The 20,318-nt window shown below is 41.0% G+C and overlaps 1 long non-coding RNA gene across 1 annotated transcript in view; it reads left to right on the top strand.

Moving 5' to 3' along the window:
• The window catches only part of LOC144382570 (uncharacterized), a 372,453-nt gene that overhangs the window by 113,049 nt on the left and 239,086 nt on the right, over nucleotides 1-20,318 (top strand). The gene's annotated exons all lie outside the window — the stretch shown is intronic.

Genomic DNA, 20,318 nt, shown 5'->3' with positions numbered 1-20,318 from the left:
GAGTCGCCTTCTCTTCTCTAGCGAGGGGAACTGGGATACCTATATTGCTATCATTTTTACTGCAGAGTTTATACATTTCTCTTGAAGATCTTCCATGATATTTTTTGATTAGAAATTATGCCGGTTATATCATGGGGAGTGATTAATGTAAAAGATGATGACTTATATGGATGAAATTTTAACCATGATAGTAACCCAGTTGTAATTACTTTAGTCACCACAGAGCAAAAGGTAGCATGGCAATGTCTTCAAGTATTAACAGTGTATTTTCACAGTTGCATGGCTTCCTTATGCTTTAGGAAAGGGAGGCCACAGAAAGAATGATGAGAGGAAAAAGGGGAAAAAGAATAATTTCTTGCCCTGCAGTTTTGGAATACAGTTTTGGAACTCAGGGCAGAAGCAATAGTGAGAGAAAAGACATGAGAGGCCATTTGTGTTTTTTTTTTTTTTTTTGGTCATGACCTTGAGAGGGGCAGAGAACTGTGGGAGAGCCAGTGGGCCCAAGAGTCTTCTAGGTCAAGAAAAGGGAAGTGGGACTGGAATTCAGCATGGGTAGCATGCCCAGGAACCTGATGGAAATGCAGATGTCACCTCAGTGGATACAGCGTGGAAAGATAATGACATCCTGGGACTAAGGGGAAGAGTTAGATCTTAGGGATGGTGGATGGATGACACTCAAAAACCAGATACCTCAAAAGCCCTGGCTTTGTGCTGTCCCCACCCTGCCACCTTGCCTCTCCACCCCTCACCAGGTATAACAGAGAAGACAGACATCCTGAGGTGAGTTTACTCAGAATTGACCATGATTAACATTTTTTTAAAAGATATATTTATTTGAGAGATAGAGAGAGTGAGAGAGAGAGAAAGAGAATGAGTGGGAGGGGCAGAGGGAGAGAGAATCTCAACCAGACTCCGTGATGAGTGCAGAGCATGACACAGGGCTCAATCCCACGACCCTGAGATCACGACCTGAGCTGAAACCAAGAGTGGGATGCTTAACCGACTGAGCCACCCAGGCACCCCTACCATGATTAACATTTTATCCTTGATGTAATAAGGATTCAAGATAGACATTATGTTCTAGACAAATGCTCAGTTTTAGAAAAATTATTACCTGTGTGACAGTAGCTGAGTTACCTAACCTTTCTGAGCTGGTTTACTCCTCTTTAAAATGAAGATAAAAGTATTCACCTACAGGGATTTTGTGAAGATAAAATGAGGTCAACTGTGAGCCCATTATATTGTCAAGCAGAAGGAAAGTACTCAAAAATTATTAGTTTCCCTTAACGCTCCTCTGGAAAGCCTAAAGGTGTAAAAAGGTAACGTAAATCAAATGTTAAAATGTGTGATATAAACATTGAATCAGCAGCAAAGTTGCATGCTCACTTGCCACCTTGTCCAGGGCTGGGTTGGAGTCTCTCCATTCACTGCAAATAATGAGCAAGGCTGTCTGACCACCTAGAAGGCAGTTTGGACACTGAGCCCTGTCTCTCTCGGAAGCTTGGAAAGGCTTTCACCTGTTTCCATCCCAAGTCTTCCTTTCTTTCCGAAAGTATTGTTCAGCAGCCCCATTCAGCCGCCGCCAACAATGAGAATCCTGGAGGTGCCCTCTATTGTGAAGTCTTGAAGTAGAACTTGAATGGAGAGAATGTGCTTTCAAAAGAATTTATTTTGAGTGCATTCAAAATAAAGAGGAGACCCAGATGCTGAATCACGACACGTGCCAATTCTTTCCTCGTGCCACGCATCCAGTGAATCAGGCTGTGGGAGACTGAGCTTTAGGGTGAAAGCAAAGGCTGAAAGAACCCAGAAAGTACTCGTGTGCTCTGGTCCCTGGTTAACCATTGAAAGCAACTGTTTTGGGTAGTTGAAGGGATTCCCTCAGAGATACTGCTGGCTTCTTGAGTGTTTGCTGCATTGCAGACCTCGAATAGTAGAAATTGGTCTCCATTCTTTCCTTCAGGAGCTGTTGTATTAGAGAGAGTGGCTCAGATGGGAAGAACCAGTGGCTGGGAGACAGGATCACTCGCCCAGAAGAAAGCTTGTCGGGATGTCGGTCTCCTGGCTTCACCTACTATCTCCTCCTGCTCTGCTAAGCAGTATGGAGGTTGCTGGATGAATGCCACTCCCTGAAGCTCTCTAGAACGTTGCTTCAAATTGCCTGATCCTCTGATTTGAGGATCAGGAGGCAGCAGCTTCTTTGCTTCCAACTGCTTCATTTATTCATTCCTAAACATTGCTGCACTCCTGTGGCGTTGGCTCGGTGTTTCAGGTTTCAGAGAAGCTCCGGGTATCTCAGGTAATGGTGGGTATCGTGGGGCTACATGAGCAGGAGAGAGGATGGGAAATCTGCCCGGTAGCCAAACAGTTGGCCCCAAGGAACAGAGCAGATGTTTCTGAGTCAGTACTAGCTCTAGGTATGTTTGTTCCGTACGGCTGCCTTCACACAGTTTCAAAAGCTGGGTGGCTTCGATAGCAGAAATTTACTGTCTCACAGTAATTTGGTGGGGTTGCTTCCTGTGAGGACCATGAGGGAGAATTTATTCTATGCTCCTAGCCTAGCTTCCAGTGGCTTGCTGGTGATCTTTGGTGTTCCTTGCCTTGTAGACACACCATCTCCATCTTTGCTCATCTCTGTGTTTGTCTGTCTCCAAGTTTCCCCTTTTTATGAGGCCTGTCATATTGGATTAACATCCCCCCCATGACATCATTTCAACTTGATTACCTCTTTAAAGACCTTATATCCAAATAAGGTCGAATACCAAAGTACCGAGGATTGGGATTTCAATATAGGAATTTTTGGGTGACAAAATTCAACCTGTAAGTGTCTGACCATCACTCTTATTCTTGTTCCCTCAGACTCAGCCATATTCCTGAATAAGCTTGTCCTTCCTCACTTTCTGTAGAGATTTTATGTTATCTGCTGCTGAGTATCTTCTTTTTCTACACTCTTCTCTGACTTGTGGTTTCTGCTGTCTCATGACCTGTGCTTACTGACTTTTCTCTATATACTCTTGGCTTCCATATTGCTCTCTTGATTTCTGACTTTTCTGGAATTACTGAAACTCCCTGAGAATCTCACTGGATTAGCTGCTCACTATCAAGTACACAGCATCCCTACTGGCCAGGTTCTTCTGTCAGATTACTCCATAGACTTCTGCTGGCCTTTGGTGGGTGACTTGCCTCAGGATTGACCCCTGGACCAATCAGCCTTGGCCATGCTAGTGAGTCTTATGGTGTACATCATGGAAACCTATGCAGGAATAATCTCCCATTCTGCTTTTCCAGGAAGGAGGCTGTGGACAGTGGGTATGTTTAGCTGTCACAGTAGCTATGTGACCTGCACTGGTCTAAGCCCTGGTGCTTCAGAGAAAAAGCCAGAGTTCCTTTTTGGTACATTCTTTGCTTAGGTGTGCTGGGTGGTTGGCCCATCTACTGGAGAACTGCCTGGACTAGGCAGATTTGATTTCATGATTTTGCTGACTTTGAGAAGCTCCTCACAGAGCCATCACTATTTTCTGAGGCTACTGGTACGCTAGAAAAATTAAGAAATAACTGAAGAGGGTTACAGATATTGCAGTAGAAATGTTTACATATAATTGCTTTTAACCCCTTTGGCTACTCATAAGATAGTTAGGATATTTACAAAGGTATTACTCAGAGACAGTCCAGGAAAGAGAGAGAAGGTTATAAAGTTGTATGATGCTTGTCTTCTTTATTCTGTCGTGTCAGAGTAGTTCCTGGTCGTGACTAACCTCACTTGAGGGTACTGTCAAAGGTCTAAAATTCAGGAGTTTTGTGTATGTGACTCCAAACTAAACAGTGCTCTTATCTCCCCTAGTTTTGCTTCCTTTTCTTTCTTGAAAGGATCGGAGGCCAGAAATACAGGCCTAGGTGGGATTTTATTAAATTTACCTCGTTCTGTACAGGTTCCAGTTTCAACCACTTAGTTAAATTACATAAGTCAAGTAGCTTACAACCCACCTGAAAATGCTCTTTGACTTTCTAGGGATCATTAAGTAACATCCTGGGCTTAACACTAGGCTCCCAGGAGAATACAGAATTGATCAAGGCAGAGTGTTGCTTCTGAGAAGCTCTCAGGCAGTCCGACTCCTTGGTCATAACCGTCCTGTACTTTGTGAGACGTTCATTTCTCAGCTCTGGCGTCCGAGTGGGACTGCCTACAGCCCTTGCACTTTGCTGGTATACCTCCATGTGTATTGATTCTAGAGTTCCTCATCAACTCGTGCAGTTTATGGTTTTCATTTTCCTTTTGGCAACGCTGGCCATTTAGCCTTCCTGCAGTGCCACCAGCATTACCTAAGGTTTATGTGGCCTCAACTAAGTGTAAAGGGTTTATAACAAACATTTACTTCCAAAATTTGCTTTTTAGTGGTTTTAATTTCACACCCTCTCTTCCGTTTTAGAAACAAGATGATTTATTGGGAGTTCACAGAGAGTTAATTTCTTGAGATCTGAGTGATTCATGGCAACGGGGATAGGGTTTTGCTGACTAGTAACTATAGGGTAAAAACAAAACAGAACAGATAGGAAGGCCTTGGCTTGAGAGACGCTTTATTTATCTGGCTTTGACTGATCAAATGAAACCAGTGAATTTAGTTGTTTTATTTTTGGAACACTGGAATTCACCCAGATACTCCTGGTTCAAGAGAAGTGTTTTTTTGTTGTTGTTTTTTGTTTTTTGACACAGTTTTATCTTTCTATATGAGAGGAAATTAGAAGTTGGAGGTGCTGTTCCTTTGCCATCTGTGTGATATTCAAGGGCTTGGATCCTATTTTTTTTTTTTTTTAAGTGACTTCTTCCTTCAAATTTTTAAAATTGAAGACTTTTGGGATATGAAAGCCAAAATAGAGCTTAGAAATCACTTTTTTTTTGTTTTGTTTCTAGCTTCTTTCTTACAGAAATACTCATTGCTACCTAGAACCTTATGGTTTGAAATCTTTAAATCTATCAAAAATTCATTAGAATAATTAACCAAAGGCTAATGTTTTTGTTCTAACTTGTTATCAGCCTGAGGAGTAGCTAAACGCAAAGAAACTTTACATTCTAGTTGGCTTGTAAGGGTTGGTGACAAGTAAATTAGAAAGTTTTATTAATTACTTTAAAACACAGAAAATATCAAAGATCCCTAGACCTCCAGGGTCCCCAGTTTTATGAACTACTGGTATAGTTTATTCAACCAATGTATAGATGATGAAATTGAGATCTCAAAAGTTAAATAATGTTATCAAAGGTCACTTAGCTATATTTTTTTTCAAAACCAGTAGGAGTGATGTCACTAATATGCAGTGATTATGCCTCTGGTAGTGTTTCAGTGGGATAGGGATTGAGGGTTATAGGATTTGCATTAAACTATCAAAAGAGAATAGAGGGGCGCCTGGGTGGCTCAGTCGTTAAGCGACTGCCTTCAGCTCAGGTCAAGATCTCAGGGTCCTGGGATCGAGCCCCACATCGGGCTCCCTGCTCAGCGGGAAGCCTGCTTCTCCCTCTCCCACTCCCCCTGCTTGTGTTCCCTCTCTGGCTGTGTCTCTCTCTGTCAAATAAATAAATAAAATCTTAAAAAAAAAAGAGAGAGAATAGAAAGGTGAGTTTAAGTCTTTCCGTTTCTATCTCTCTCTCTCCTCTCCTTCCCCCCTCATGTCTACCTCTTACATTCTACCTTTGTACTGCCAGTGTATGTATTGATATTTTCCAGTGATGCTGACTTCTCCCCAGCAACAGGAAAGGAAGACAGGAAACGAGGCAGGCTGGGGATGCTCTGTGCCTAGAGGAAGGGATGCGAAGCAAGAATGAGGAACCACTCAGGCATCTCTTGCTCTCTCCTCTGGGACCACATGACCTCATGTCTCTGCTTCTTTTGGGCTTCTGCTTCTTCCCTTTCTTTCTTCAGACTGCCTTTCCCTGCTCCCAGGGCACAGGGGAAAAGGTGGCTCAGGTCAGGTGCCCTGTAGAGAATGACCAGAATTTCTGAATTCCCAGGAGAGATCTGGTGGCCTCCTTGGGTCAGGGTGCAATGGATGTTCCTCAGAAGATCTCAGAGAAGGGAAATTGTGGGCTGGTCTCTTACTTCAGAAGTGTCTGTGTCATGGGTTCAGTACTCTAGAGTTCACACAGCGCTTTCCACCAAACATTAATGACTTTAATTTTCACCAGCCTGAGAGTGGATATTAATAGTGTCCTCATTTATACGGAAGAGGGAACTGGGTTTCAGAGGGATTAGATAGCGTATTCATTCCTAGGACTGCTGTGACAAAGTATCCCAAACTGGATGGCTTTCTTAAGAGGAATTTATTATCTCACAGCTCTGGAGGTTAGAAACCTAAAACCAAAGTGTTGGTGGAGTTGGTTCTTTCTAAGGGCTCTGAGGGAGAATTTGTTCCATGCTTCTCGGACAGCCACCGATCCCTGACATTCCTTGGCTTGTAGGTGCAACACTCTAGGCTCTGCCTTTGCCTTCACGAGGCATTCTCCAGGTGTGTCTGTGTCCACATTTCCCTCTTCTTTAAGGACACCAGTCACATTGGATGGAAGTTCCACCCTTCTCTAGTAAGACCTTATAACTTCGCTAATTACATCTACAAAGACTCTATTTGCAAATAAGGTCACATTCTGAGATACTGAGAGTTAGGACTTGAGTATCACCTCACATCACCCATCAGAGATGGCTTCCTCAGACTTCGAACTCAAACTCAGAACTTCCACTTTTTCCAAGGAACTCATTCTTTCACTCCTTTGTTTAAAGCAGGAAACTGCTATGGCTAATCTACACCCTTCTATTTGTCATTGAATGAAGCAGTTCTTCAAGGGAGTAAATAAAGCCACTGGCTAATCTGTCATTCACTATATTTAATTATACAAGATATGAGGGCAATTTGGAAAGGAAGAAATTCTGGTCAATCACAATTTTTGTTTTGTCTCTTACTAAGGAAAATAAAATGATAAAATGGTAAAAGTAAACCTTTACGTGAGGACTGATGCCATAAATATGCCCAATATTGTTGTTGAGTAGTTTCCGTGGAGCACCCAGACAATTTACTTACAGCTTATGTCAGTTTTCCCAGACCACCCACAGGTTCAACCACGTGGAGCACTCAAAACACCAGGTGCTTAAAAGGAAAAATCAATCCTCAAAGTATGAGCCAGAAGCAAAAAGATGGAAATGGTGCTATATTCTGAGTTCTCTATTGTCTCACCCTGGGTCCCAGGATAGAAAAGTCCAGTCATTTCTTCTCGGATGGGATATGGCAAGAGCAATCATGTAATTTTTCTTTCAAACCTGGAGATTTTCAAGAGTGAGAGGGGTGCTGAAAATCATTAAAATTATATCCCTTTAGAAATATTTACTGGCCATCACATTGTTTTATTGTATTGGGGAATCTTATAGAAGAGAGCCATTCAAAGGCTATTTTCAAAAATAACACCTGTGAATGATAAATATTTTACCAAATATTTTATAAGGCAAAACTTCATCAGTGAGTTGTTTCAATAATCCTTTTGCTTGTTTCACCTGATTTAAATGTGGCAAAACTATATGTTGTATCAATTTATTTTCAGTATATTAGAGAATAACAATTTAGCCAGGTAGAAATAGAAATGCCATCAAAATATTCTTCACTTTTGGAAGATGGCATGTTCTAAGAGACAACTGTGGAATTTTGAAGTTAAATCATCAATTCCATTTGAGCTTTTCTAATTTCCTTCTGAACCTTTGAAGAAAAAACCATTTTAACGTCTTTCCATTTGCATGCTCTGATTTTCATTATTGCCATTTGTAAAAGCTCTATTGGTTAAGTTTTTTCATTAAAATATTTTAACTGATTCTCACAAAATACATACAAAATATAGAGGACTCATTTACAAAAATGATCAATTCTGTTGTAGTATACATAGGTTGAATTATGAGATAATTTTTAAAAGCTCAGAGCTTTCTAAAATCCAATTGATGGCCAGCAGCAATATATATATGTATATATATGTATATTATATAAATATTGCTGTGCTGAAGTTTATTTGTTTTGCTTTTACTCAACATTGGTTCAATCACCAAAATTTGTAGTTCAGTTACTCTTTGTATATAAAAGAGAAGCAATACAACATCTACTTGGGTGGGTAGAATCATAAGTTATTTGGAGGCAATTATGAATTATGTGTGCAACACAACTAATTCCAATAACATCTCTACTGCATAGGTTTCTTAATTTAGTAAAAATGTTGTTTTTGCCATGCTATGCTCCACTGAAATTCATATTTATATCCTCCCTGCAAAAATGATGTTTTTTCCTCAAATAAACTTAAAAGCTGAATTTATAATAATATTCGCCGCTATGTCGGATGTTTCACTTTCAATAGAAGGAAATTCCCAAAGGTTGACTTTGCTTCTATGAATTGGATGAAAAAAAAAAGAGAGAGAGGACCACTATAGAATTAAGTTGATTGATTTTTCTTTTTTTTCTTTTAAAGATTATTTATTTATTTATTTGACAGAGAAAGACACAGAGAGAGCAGAACACAAGCATGGGGAGTGGGAGAGGGAGAAGCAGGCTTCCCGCGGAGCAGGGAGCCCCATGCAGGGCTCGATCCCAGGACCCTGGGATCATGACCTGAGCCGAAGGTAGACGCTTAACGACTGAGCCACCCAGGCGCCCCTTGATTGATTTTTCTATTTGAAGGCCCTGATGATTCTGATATAAAGCTAGTGTCATCTGTGTGGAAAGCTTTTCTCCTGCTAATGGAGCCAACCCGCTGACAGCTGGTGCTTCTTTTTTATATGCACAAGAAAATTTGAAACAGAAAAGGGAGAAACTGAATTTAAATGATTTTTGATTTTTGAAAAGTGATGCTTTATTTTTTTAAAAAGATTTTATTTATTTACTTGAGAGAGAGAGAGAGAGAGAGGGCGCGAGAGCTTGAGAGGGTTGAGGGACAGAGGGAGAAGCAGACTCCTGCTGAGCAGAAAGCCGGAGGCGGGGCTCCATCCCGATCCCGATCTTGGGACTCTGGGATCATGACCTGAGTGAGGGCAGACACTCAACTGACTGAGCCACCCAGGTGCCCCCAAAAGTGATGCTTTACTGAGTGATAACGTAAATGCATATTTTGCAGTTGCATTTGTTAAACTGACTTTGGATATAGTCCTCTTTTTTTTTTAAATTTTATTTTATTATGTTATGTTAATCACCATACATTACATCATTAGTTTTTGATGTAGTGTTCCATGATTCACTGTTTGCATATAACACCCAGTGCTCCATTCAGTAGGTGCCCTCTTTAATACTCATCACCAGGCTAACCCATCCCCCATCCCCCCTCCCCTCTAGAACCCTCAGTTTGTTTCTCAGAGTCCATAGTCTCTCATGGTTCATCTCCCCCCTCCGATTTCCCCCCTTCATTTTTCATTTTTCCCTTCCTACTATCTTCTTCTTCTTCTTTTTTTTTAAAACATATAATGTATTATTTGTTTTAGAGGTACAGGTTTGTGATTCATCAGTCTTACACAATATAGTCCTCTTAAGAATATTACTAACCTTGAAGAGACTTTATGAGCAGTACAGCAGAACTGCTTAGACTCAAATTTTCACATAGATTTCTCATCCTTCTGAGCTATAATTTCTCATAGTTGTCACTGAGTTCTCCTTCTGGAGGCCTGACAGCTTTGTGCATCTTCAGACTCCAGCACAGGTCATGGAACTTGTCCACCCACTGGCTGACCAGTGCCAGCAGCAGCATGGGATACTTTTCCTTTCCACACCTTGGCTGGAAGGAGGTACCAGTTGCTAGGGGCAGAGCATCCTTCATTTTGCCAGTAGGCACTCTGCCTATGCCCTGAAATGGGGCTTTTTGAAAGGGTCAGAAAAAGAGATGAATTATCACTGGTCATCTTCCAGATTTTACCAAATATCAATGTGGGGATGAATGTTTGTTTTATCTACGTATTAAATCATCATTCAGATTTTCTACACATGTTGAAGTGAGAATTCTAATCATGGCACATGCGCCTCACACACAAGACCAGACCATGGCAGAAGCTGGAGGTACAAAGTGGAAATCTATTGAATCCATTTCGCCTTTTGAAACATTCAACTATTAAGGGTAATACTTTTGTTACAAGATGAAAACTCTGGGACAAGTTCTAAATCAGACTTAAAACAGACATAAACAGGGAAGTGAGTGTATAATCATCCTAGCTAGAGCAGTCATGAAGTAATGTCTCCTGGGATGGCTGTAGCGAGTTATTGTCTTAATTTGGACCTGGGACTTGGCAGTAGACTTGTGCTCAGGGCCCCATACTAATAGGATAAATGCAAACCCGTCATAGCAGCCCAGTCTGGGACTTGGGATGAGACCCTTCACAGTCACCTCCAGCTGGTAATGTGCCTGTAAATGTTTAACTAGTGGTGGGGGTGGGGGAAGGGAGGACCAAGGGAAGCCCTGATTTGTACTGTTTGATGATTTCTGTGGTGTAGATATTCTCACAGCCACTGAGTTCCCACTCTAAACTTGACAGTTGCCAAACTTGAAGTGGGGAGGAGATGTGTACAATTGGCTTGCACGCTACGGCCAACTCTCCTCCCAAGTTTCTGTCCGCAAATCTGAATAATGTTAAAGAAAAATTATTCTGACACTTGTTAAACGATAAAGACTTTATTCAGGACTATTGCAATAGGGTGTCAAGACAATTGCAACAGGGGAGAGCGGTGGGGCTCGACTCTGAATGCAGCAAGGGTAAGTGGAGATTTCCAGCCAATCACTAGAGTGAAGGGGTCAGCGATGGAAAATGTACTAAGCGGAGATGGCAGGGTAGGGGGATTCTTGCTAAACTGACTTGACATGACTGTTGCTGAAGAGAGGCTGAGGTACTCAGGTATTAAAGGTGGGAGATGAGGAATTTGATCAGATTCAGGCATCGTGAGTGGGGGAGTCTTGGAAAACTGAGCAGGATTCTTGTTACTCCAGGGCTATGCAGGTAAGGACAGGACAGGGACCAATGTGGAGGCTTACATAAGAAAAGGGCTCATAGAAATCTGACTGAAGTTTGGTGAAGGAGAGAGTCTTTGTCAATATCCTGTCCACTCTCTCAAAATAGTTACGTTAGTAGTAGGGTTTTTTCTTACATTGATTTACTTCCCTAAAATCCAGTTATGAAACTGTGTGAGTTTAATTGTCCTTAGCCCGACCGCTTCATCTGAGGAAGAAAATTTAATAAATCAAAATACTTTTCTCTTTTATTTTTTTGATGATCACACACTATGATTCTGATTCCAATTACAATGTGTGGGTTTTTTTTCACACCACCGAGCAATTCTCCAACACCAGCTGGAAGTCCTATCATTCACCCAGTTCTGATACTATTTGTTTATCTAGAGATATCATCAGATTCTGCAGGTGAAGGGCTCAGGCTCACAAGACTGCCCACCACTCCTGAGGTCGAGCCCAAGTTCTGAGCCACTGGCTAGAAATGAGAGGTTCCCACAACCCCCTCCTTGGGTTCCATTAATTTGCTAAAGTGGCTCACATACTCAGGAAACCAGTTTCTTTGCTCCCTAGATTATCGGTTTTTTACAAAGGATATTAAAGCGAGATGAAGAGATAAGGAACAAAGGAGCCTCTGTTCCCCTGGAGTTTAGGACCTGACCCGGTGGCACATGGATGTGTTCAGTTTCACCAATGCCAAAGCTTTCTGAACCCCCTCCATTTGGGTTTTTATGGAGGCTTATTACATAGGTAGGACTGATGAAATCATTGGTCATTTGTGATTGACTCAGCCCCTTTTCCTTCCTCGGAGGTCAGGGCCATGGGGCTGAAAGTTTCAACACTCTAATCACACATGGTTGGCTCCCCTGGCAACCAGACCCCATCCTTTTTTTTTTTTTTGTAGATTTTATTTATTTATGTATTTGAGAGAGAAAGAGAGAGAGAGGTCAGGGTTGGGGGGGGAGGAGCAGAGGGAGAGGGTCAAGTAGACTCCCTGCTGAGTGCAGAGCCAGTCGGTCGTGGGGCTTGACCTCAGGACCCCGGTGGAAATCAAGAGTCTGATGCGCAGGGACTGAGCCACCCAGGCCCCTCAACTCTCCCCCATCCTTAGTTGTTTTCCAAGTCACCTCATTAACAAAACAGGACACCTTTACTGCTGTAACTTAGGAAATTCGAAGGGTTTTAGGAACTCTGTGCCAGGAAGTGGGGCAAAGACCAAATACATATTTCTCATTATAAGTCACCATATCACGTATACCATTCACATTCATGATATATACAGAACCGAAATGTACCATCTAAACCTTGAGCATTTATAAATCAGCTACCTCTTGAGATAGGGAAACTGAAGGGATGTGATGAAAAAACGTTTTGTTTTGTTTTGTTTTTCTCCTTTTCCTGCTACTATTCTTGCTAGGACCCTCACCCTCACCTTATACATGCCTTAATGTATGTCCTTCTTGTAAGGATCAAGGAGTTCATGATTTCTTTGGAGTTTTCCAGCACAGTAGATAACTCTAAGGAGTGACAGGGTGAGATTATCATGGACATTTTCCACAATCACTGACCCCATACACCTTGACGCCAAGACCCCTGGTTCCAGGTTAGAAGTGACTTATGGACACCTGAGCACTCATCTTTGTTCAGTTCCTGGATGCCTGAGAGGATGCGTACACCAGACTGCAGTTCTCAATAAAAACCCCAAACCCCAAGCAAAGATGAGACTCAAGCTCTTTTTCCCTCCTGAGTCTTTTTCAGATTCTGTCTTTATCTGCTGTATGTCTTCAATAAATTCTGTTCTCACTTCCTACCGGCTCTAGTTTGAATTCTATCCTGTGCAAAGCCAAGGACCCTCTTGGCTAGTTTCGAGGGACCCCCTCTGGGTCCTTGGAACAGCCTGCCTACATCACTGTGACCCCACCCTCTACCCTGCTCAACATGGAGGGAAGAAAAAAACCCTACAGATGAAGATTCCTTTAGCATCTCCTCTTTAATGTCCTCTCTCCCCAAATTGCATAATGACAAAATGATTTTTAAGGAATAGTCTATACAAATTTTAAGATCTAAAGTATTTATTTATTTTTTATTTTTTTAAAGTCTTTTTATTTTTTTTAAAGATTTTATTTATTTATTTGACAGAGAGAGAGACATGAGAGAGGGAACACAAGCAGGGGAATGGGAGAGGGAGAAGCAGCCTTCCCGCCGAGCAGGGAGCCTGATGCAGGGCTCGATCCCAGGACCCTGGGATCATGACCTGAGCCGAAGGCAGTCGCTTAACCGACTGAGCCACCCAGGCGCCCCTAAAGTCTTTTTTAAAGTTTTACTTATTTTTATTTGACGGAGAGACACAGCAAGAGAGGGAATACAAGCAGGGGGAGTGGCAGAGGGAGAGAGAGAAGCAGGCTTCCTGTTGAGCAGGGAGCCCAATTCGGGGCTCCATCCCAGGACCTGGGATCATGACCTGAGCCAAAGGCAGACGCTTAACGACTGAGCCACGCAGGCGCCCCAAGACCTAAAGTATTTAAACCACAAGACACTTACTTACGTTTGTTATGTTCTAGATTCTACAGGGAAAATTTCAGTGACTGGAGGAAGAACCTCCAGTAATAAATGATATATAGGAGTCTGTTCTTATGTGTGAAAATAGAAAACTTATATTTTATGCATCAGATATTGTTCTGCAATATTTCCTCATAAAACAGGATGTGCTTTATGCTAATTTGACATGAATATTTCATAATCATTTGGCAGAAGGAGCAGAGATATGACCCATGTCAAAAAACACCTCAACCTTGGGGTTACCACATTCTCCAGTGGTTTCCTTAATTACAGATTTATGAAGTGAGACCATCCCAGGCAGAACAAAAACTGAATATACCAATCAGGGAGGGGACGCTCATATCAACTGCGGAACACTGAAAATAAATAAATAGGTAAAAAGCTACCAGTGCCAAAACACATAGGGCTTCATGGTTCCATCATATGGAACTGTGACAGGTCAGTATTCTATTTGAAAAACTGATGGAAACTGAAATCAGTAAACATGAACTGGTCATGAAACACTGATGGACGTTTACTGATGGGTGTTACTGGGACACACTCAGTCATGAAAAGAATAGAAATGCATCAAAGTCCTACTCCAGGAATTTTTCCTGATCTTTGCTATTTAGGAAATGCCCAACCTCTGGTGTAGGTGTTCATTTATCTTTCCTGTTCATGAGTTAGTTTTATAGTACTCCTTTTTGGTGTATAATGTAGTACCCTTTTCTATGTAAAAGGGAGGCTTCTGACAGCTTCATATATACAAGATTCTTCCATGGAGAAATGATTTATTGTGATGGTTTTTTATGTTTTTGGAGCTAGAACTGAGAATGAGCTTTTCATCCGCTTTGTAGCTCCGTTCTGTGAAGAGAATTCTTTCTTCGTATGTCAGAAATCTTTGCTGTCAGCAGGATCTGCCCCTCGCCAGATTTATTTTTGCTTCGGTGTGTTCTGTGAGGAGAGAAAAAGGCCCACTTTTCATGCCCCTTGAAACTCCCCTGTTGAATAGTTTAATTTCTCACCCTGGGGTGGGCAGGAAGGGGTCAAGTCTTTGTAATACCTCTTTCCCTCTGAACATAATCACTTTCAGGGTATTGTTGGCAATTTTAATGGGGTAGGGAGCGTATTTTTTCTTAATCTACAGAACCTGCGTGGCCATTTTAAAGGCGCTGTAACAGGTGATTACTAACTCAGAGGTACTATTTTCCTGTTCCTGGAAGGTCACTTTTGCAATACAATAGCATCAAAATTGCTTGAAAGGAAGTGAAGGGAAGTGTTGAATATGGAACAGATGGGACTCGGGAACTTAAGTGAGCTTCATCTGAAGTGCAAAGATTTATAAACTCTGTTTCATTTTCTGCCTCTTTCAGATGACACTGCACAGGAACAGAGAGGGGGGCTATAAGGCGAGAGGGACCAAGATTTAGGGCAATTTATGCAGAAGTGGAGCCCATTTCTGCGTGTGTGAAGTTTCTCGCAGCTCTTTTTGGTAATTCTGGGCCTCCTCAAGTTGACTGATAGAGCTCATTGCAGAATGCTTCCAAGATGTCTTTTTTTCTGCCACAGAATATCCTAAAGGAAGTTCAACTCAATTGCATTCCTCTGAAAAAGACACTGAACCAAGTGATTGTTCCATGGTTCTGGAAAGAAATATTTGTTTCAAGTTTCCATTTTCCCTCAAAGCCTAGGTTTGTTGGTGTGAGAAATAGCATGTCCTCCACTCTTTCTCCCTGGCTGAGTTACAGGGAGGCATTTGGTGTTCATTAGACTAACATGAAGACAGAATAGCACCCGCTATGGATCCCGTGATTCATGTTTAAATTCCATCAGTTCTCGTTAGTTTACTGTCTGATTTGCAGTATTTCTTGTACACGTAGCTTGAAACTTGGGAGCATCAGACATCCAAATTTATGACTTAAAAAAGTGAAGGCTCTTTTCTTTCACCAGATCGTTCCTGGTGTGAGCAGAGCGCCAACCTCTTGTCTTCTGTATTTCCTATCCATTGTGTTGGGATATGCTTTAGGCCAGTTGTCTTACTGAATCCTTCAAACAGTATTGCCAGGGGGACATTTACTTCCATCTTAGGGAGGAGGAAGTTGAGGTTCAGAGAGCAAGGAAGCCATGGAGCCCAGATCTGGAAGCCCATTCTTGACACCTGATTACCTTCCAGTGATGATTGTGAGTTAAAGCTGTGGGACCCTGTGAATGTGAGAAGGGACAGGATGGCCGGCCTGTGTGCCCACAATAGGCACCCATTGGAGGATACCCATGCCTAGAGGAGGAATAAAATGGTCATTTATTCCCACATTGGCTATTCAACTTACTCTGTTATTGTGGGGCCATGACAGTCCTCAGGGGTAGGTGGGAGCTAATAAAATGTAATCTTATAATTGGACCCAATGCATTTTCTTCCTAAAGATCTCTTTCCTCTTATACTATTTTATGAGTCCTACATCTCTCTCTCCCCACACTGGGGAAGGCCTCTGTAGTTGCAAGTATTCTTTTTAGGGGAGGGCATACCTTGATCCACAAATCATGATCTGCAAATGGATGTTACTTGATGATTTCTAGTTTAAGCAATATCTTTTACTAGACTAAACCGTTGGGAGTAAGAAAAGAATAAAAACCTTTTAAGAAAACTTTACAAAACTAAAAACAAAGGAAATAAGTTATTCAATATGTTAAAATAAAGATCTACAGTTATGTCATGAGGTGAAAACTATAACTGTCTTGGTTTGAGGGTTAGGAGTCTGAGTCAGACATTTTTCTACCACTTGAGAGATACAGAATATCCCAGACCTTTCCCTATAAATTCCTTTTTGACCATCTTATTCCCTCTTGGTCTTTTGGATTTAGGGATTTACAGGTACTACGTATCAATTACCATTTATAGATGTGGCAGATGTGATTATAATGTACTGTGTGAATTAGTTCCTATCATTTTGCTTAAAAAGCCAATTGTGATTCAGGAAAGTGACTTGAGCAGAGAAAAATAAAAGGTTGATGATAAATTATGGCATACTCCCTTTTGGGAAAAGGTGTCTGGTGGTAAGCCACAGGGAATGGATTTAGTTAACATTTTCATTAATAATCTGGGAAAGTAAGTCAACAGCATGTAAATAAAGCAAGCAGATGTGCCTAAGTGGGCTGATACTAATGAAGAAAGGCGCCATGGAAATAAACCTTATCTAGCTTTTAATTCAAGGCAAATGGGATGCACTTCTAAGAGTGATGTTCAGAGAAATGGGTGGAGATGCTGGGAGAAATAAGGAAACAATTATAGCAGAGGAGGTAATATGAAATGTTTCACTCTTATTTTATTTTAAAATTTATGCCCACAGTATCTGAGAATATACCTATATCCCAATATGATACTGATTTTCCCTTTCCCAGAATAAATATCCAGTTTTGTCCATGACATTACCATTTCCTCAGTCACCTGGGCTCAAATTCTGGAAGGTATTTTTAACTCACTGGTTCCTGTATTTATATTCTAATAGTAACTAACATTTATTTAACATTTACTATGTGAAAGCAATATGCTGAACAGCTTACATGTATTATCTCATTTAAATTCTCAGAGATACCCTATGAAGTAACTGTTGTTACTCTCATTTTGTAGAGGAGGAAACAAGAGGTTTTGAGGGAGTAAATAACCTGGCCAAGTTCTGATATAGAATTTAAGCCAGTTCTCTGTGTACCTAATGTTCTGTCATCAGGCATGGTGGATTATTCCTTGGTGTGGTCTCTTTCATCCTTTCTTATTTCTCATTGCTCACTGTTTATGGGACTGCAATCATTTCATAATGGTATATCTATAATCAGTCTATCTCAGCCAATGCCTTGATCCTATAGCAAGGTCTATTTCAATGACATAACTCCTATAACTCCTGTAACTCAAAAATATTTACTGACTCCCTGGTGTTTACACACCACAACTAATTACATTACCATAACTTTTAAAAAATGTTTCCCTATTTATTTATTATCTAACTTGTTCTAGATAAGATTTTTTTTTTCCATAAATAATACAAGATAAAACTAAGTACTAAATACATAGATTAAAAAATAAACACAGTGGAAAATGGTTATATTGAAGAAGTACATGAAGGCAGGAGTGGACAGATCCCTGTACATTTGCTACCAAAATGCATATTGGCTTCCAAATATTTATATTAAGAATCAACACTTGGGTTGTAGCATCACTGTTAAAGAGGGTAATAAAAAGGGAGGGCTGATTCTTTTCTTTTTTAAAAATTTTTATTGTTATGTTAATCACCATGCATTACAAGGGAGGGCTGATTCTGATACAATCTGTGATGCTTACTTCTAAGGTAGAGATGGGTAAGTTGGCTTCTGTTCATAAATAAATCTGGTGAGAAATTTTCCATTTAGGTTGATATCTCTAACTTCAAATTAAAGTCCAAAAGAAACCTATCTATCTATTTTCTAATGCTTCTTGTGGGGTTGCATTGGACTTCCTGCAAGTATTGGTATTCCTTACCTCCCCAAATAGGGCAGAAAAAGTAAATATCACATAGTTACTCAAAGAAACACCACATATCATGGTGAACCTCAAGATAGGAAACCAAATTCAGGTTGAAAGGAAGAATTTATGATTCTTTGAATTAGTGGACTCAACAAGTCACCTGAAATTTCACTTTATCAAATATTTGTCTGTATGGTTGGAAAGATAAAACTCACAGCAATAAATGTAGGGAGATAAATGTTTTGAAATCCAGATATTTTATAGGCAAATAATATTAAAATGTCTTAAATGTCAACACATCAGTGTTCCAATTCTTGGGACCCAATAGATTATGTTTCAGGAGATGAATTTTAGTAATCGTAAGGCACACTCTAGATGTAAGGAAATATATCTTGGCACATGATGAATGCTATTGCTGAAAGCTGCTTCTCTCACAAGCCAACATCATCTTGGCCAAGGCAGAATATGGTTAACCGGGTTCTGGAAATAAAGTTGACTATTAGTTTTTTTCTGAGTTGAGGCTTTATATGAGGGAGACAACCAATCAAGCATTTTCAAGGACTATGGAGAATGATGTTAAGCAATTGGTGATATAGCTAGTGGGTCCAGATGCCCAGGAAAGGGCTGGTTTAAAAATTATAATTAATCAATGTGCACCAGGGAAGTAGGGCCCATTGAAGGGCACATTCCCCTTCAATGGTGTATACCAAGCAAGAATTCTAATAGAAAAGAAGTACATGAAATCAAGAGCATTGCCATTTTTTTCTTTTCTTTCTTTTTTTGAGAGAGAGAGAGAGAGAGAGACCATGCCCATGTGTGCACATGGGGGGGGGAAGGGGCAGAGAGAGAGAGAGAGAAAATCTTAAGTAGGCTCCATGTACCAGGCATGGAGCCTGATGCAGGGCTCAATCTCACAACCCTGGGATCATGACCTGAACTGAAATCAAGAGTTGGACACTTAACCAACTGAGCCACCCAGGTGCCCTAAGAATTTTGCCATTTTTATTGGGACTTAAACATTGAATTAAATCATTTCCAGAATTGCATCCTGTTCTTCCTTAAGGAGGCAAAGGAAAGATCTCTGAAGACCAATGGCAGACATATCCTTACGTTCCAAAAATTGCCCTAGATGAAGACACAAGGCCCATGATCTGGGAAGAATTGGGCTTCACTTTTCTCATAGATTTTGATATTCTGGGGGGACCTGTTTTCTCCATATGGGTCCTAGAAAATTAATAGTCCTTTTCTACAAAATATCCCTATTTGTGAAAATGACAACTAAGATCAGCTTTTCCCTAATAAGCAGAGTAAGGAAGTGGAGACCTAGGAGGTGCACATTAAGAAGGTCATCTGATGACCCAGGAAAGAGAAGAGGTTGACCAACATGGAGATAACTCATTTGAAGCTAGCCCCCCAACAGTCCTCTCAGGCGGTTTCCTATTGAACATATCAGTTGGTTAGGAGGATCCACAGTTTGGAGGCCCCTGGCCTCACCAAAGCAGTTCAGGGTATTCCATGGTGAGTTCTTCCTTTTTTTTTTTTTTTTATTATGTTAATCACCATACATTACATCATTAGATTTTGATGTAGTGTTCCATGATTCATTGTTTGCGTATAACACCCAGTGCTCCTTTCAGGACGTGCCCTCTTTAATACCCATCACGAGGCGAACACATCCCCCCACCCCGCTCCCCTCTAGAACCCTCAGTTTGTTTCTTAGAGTCCATAGTCTTTCATGGTTCGTCTCCCCCTCCGATTTCCCTCCCTTCATTTTTCCCTTCCTGCTATCTTTTTCTTTTTTTTTATTTTAACATATAATGATTTATTTGTTTCAGAGGTACAGGTCTGTGATTCAACAGTCTTACACGATTCACAGCACTCACCATAGCACATACCCTCCCCAATGTCTATCTCCCAGCCACCCCATCCCTCCCACCCTCCACCACTCCAGCAACCCTCAGTTTGTTTCCTGAGATTAAGAATTCCTCATATCAGTGTGGTCATATGATACATGTCTTTCTCTGATTGACTTATTTTGCTCAGCATCGTACCTCCAGTTCCATCAACGTTGTTGCAAATGGCAAGATTTCACTCCTTTTGATGGCTGCATAATATTCCATTGTATACATATACCACATCTTCTTTATCCATTCATCTGTCGAAGGACATCTTGGCTCTTTCCATAGTTTGGCTATTGTGGACATTGCTGCTATAAACATTGGGGTGCACGTACCCCTTTGGATCCCTACATTTGTATCTTGGGGGTAAATACCCAGTAGTGCAATTGCTGGATCA

Source organism: Halichoerus grypus, chromosome 7 (assembly GCF_964656455.1).
Source record: "Halichoerus grypus chromosome 7, mHalGry1.hap1.1, whole genome shotgun sequence".
NCBI classification, from domain to species: Eukaryota; Metazoa; Chordata; class Mammalia; order Carnivora; family Phocidae; genus Halichoerus; species Halichoerus grypus.
The sequence above is the reverse complement of the archived record's forward strand: the minus strand, read 5'-3'. Positions and strand labels throughout refer to the sequence as shown.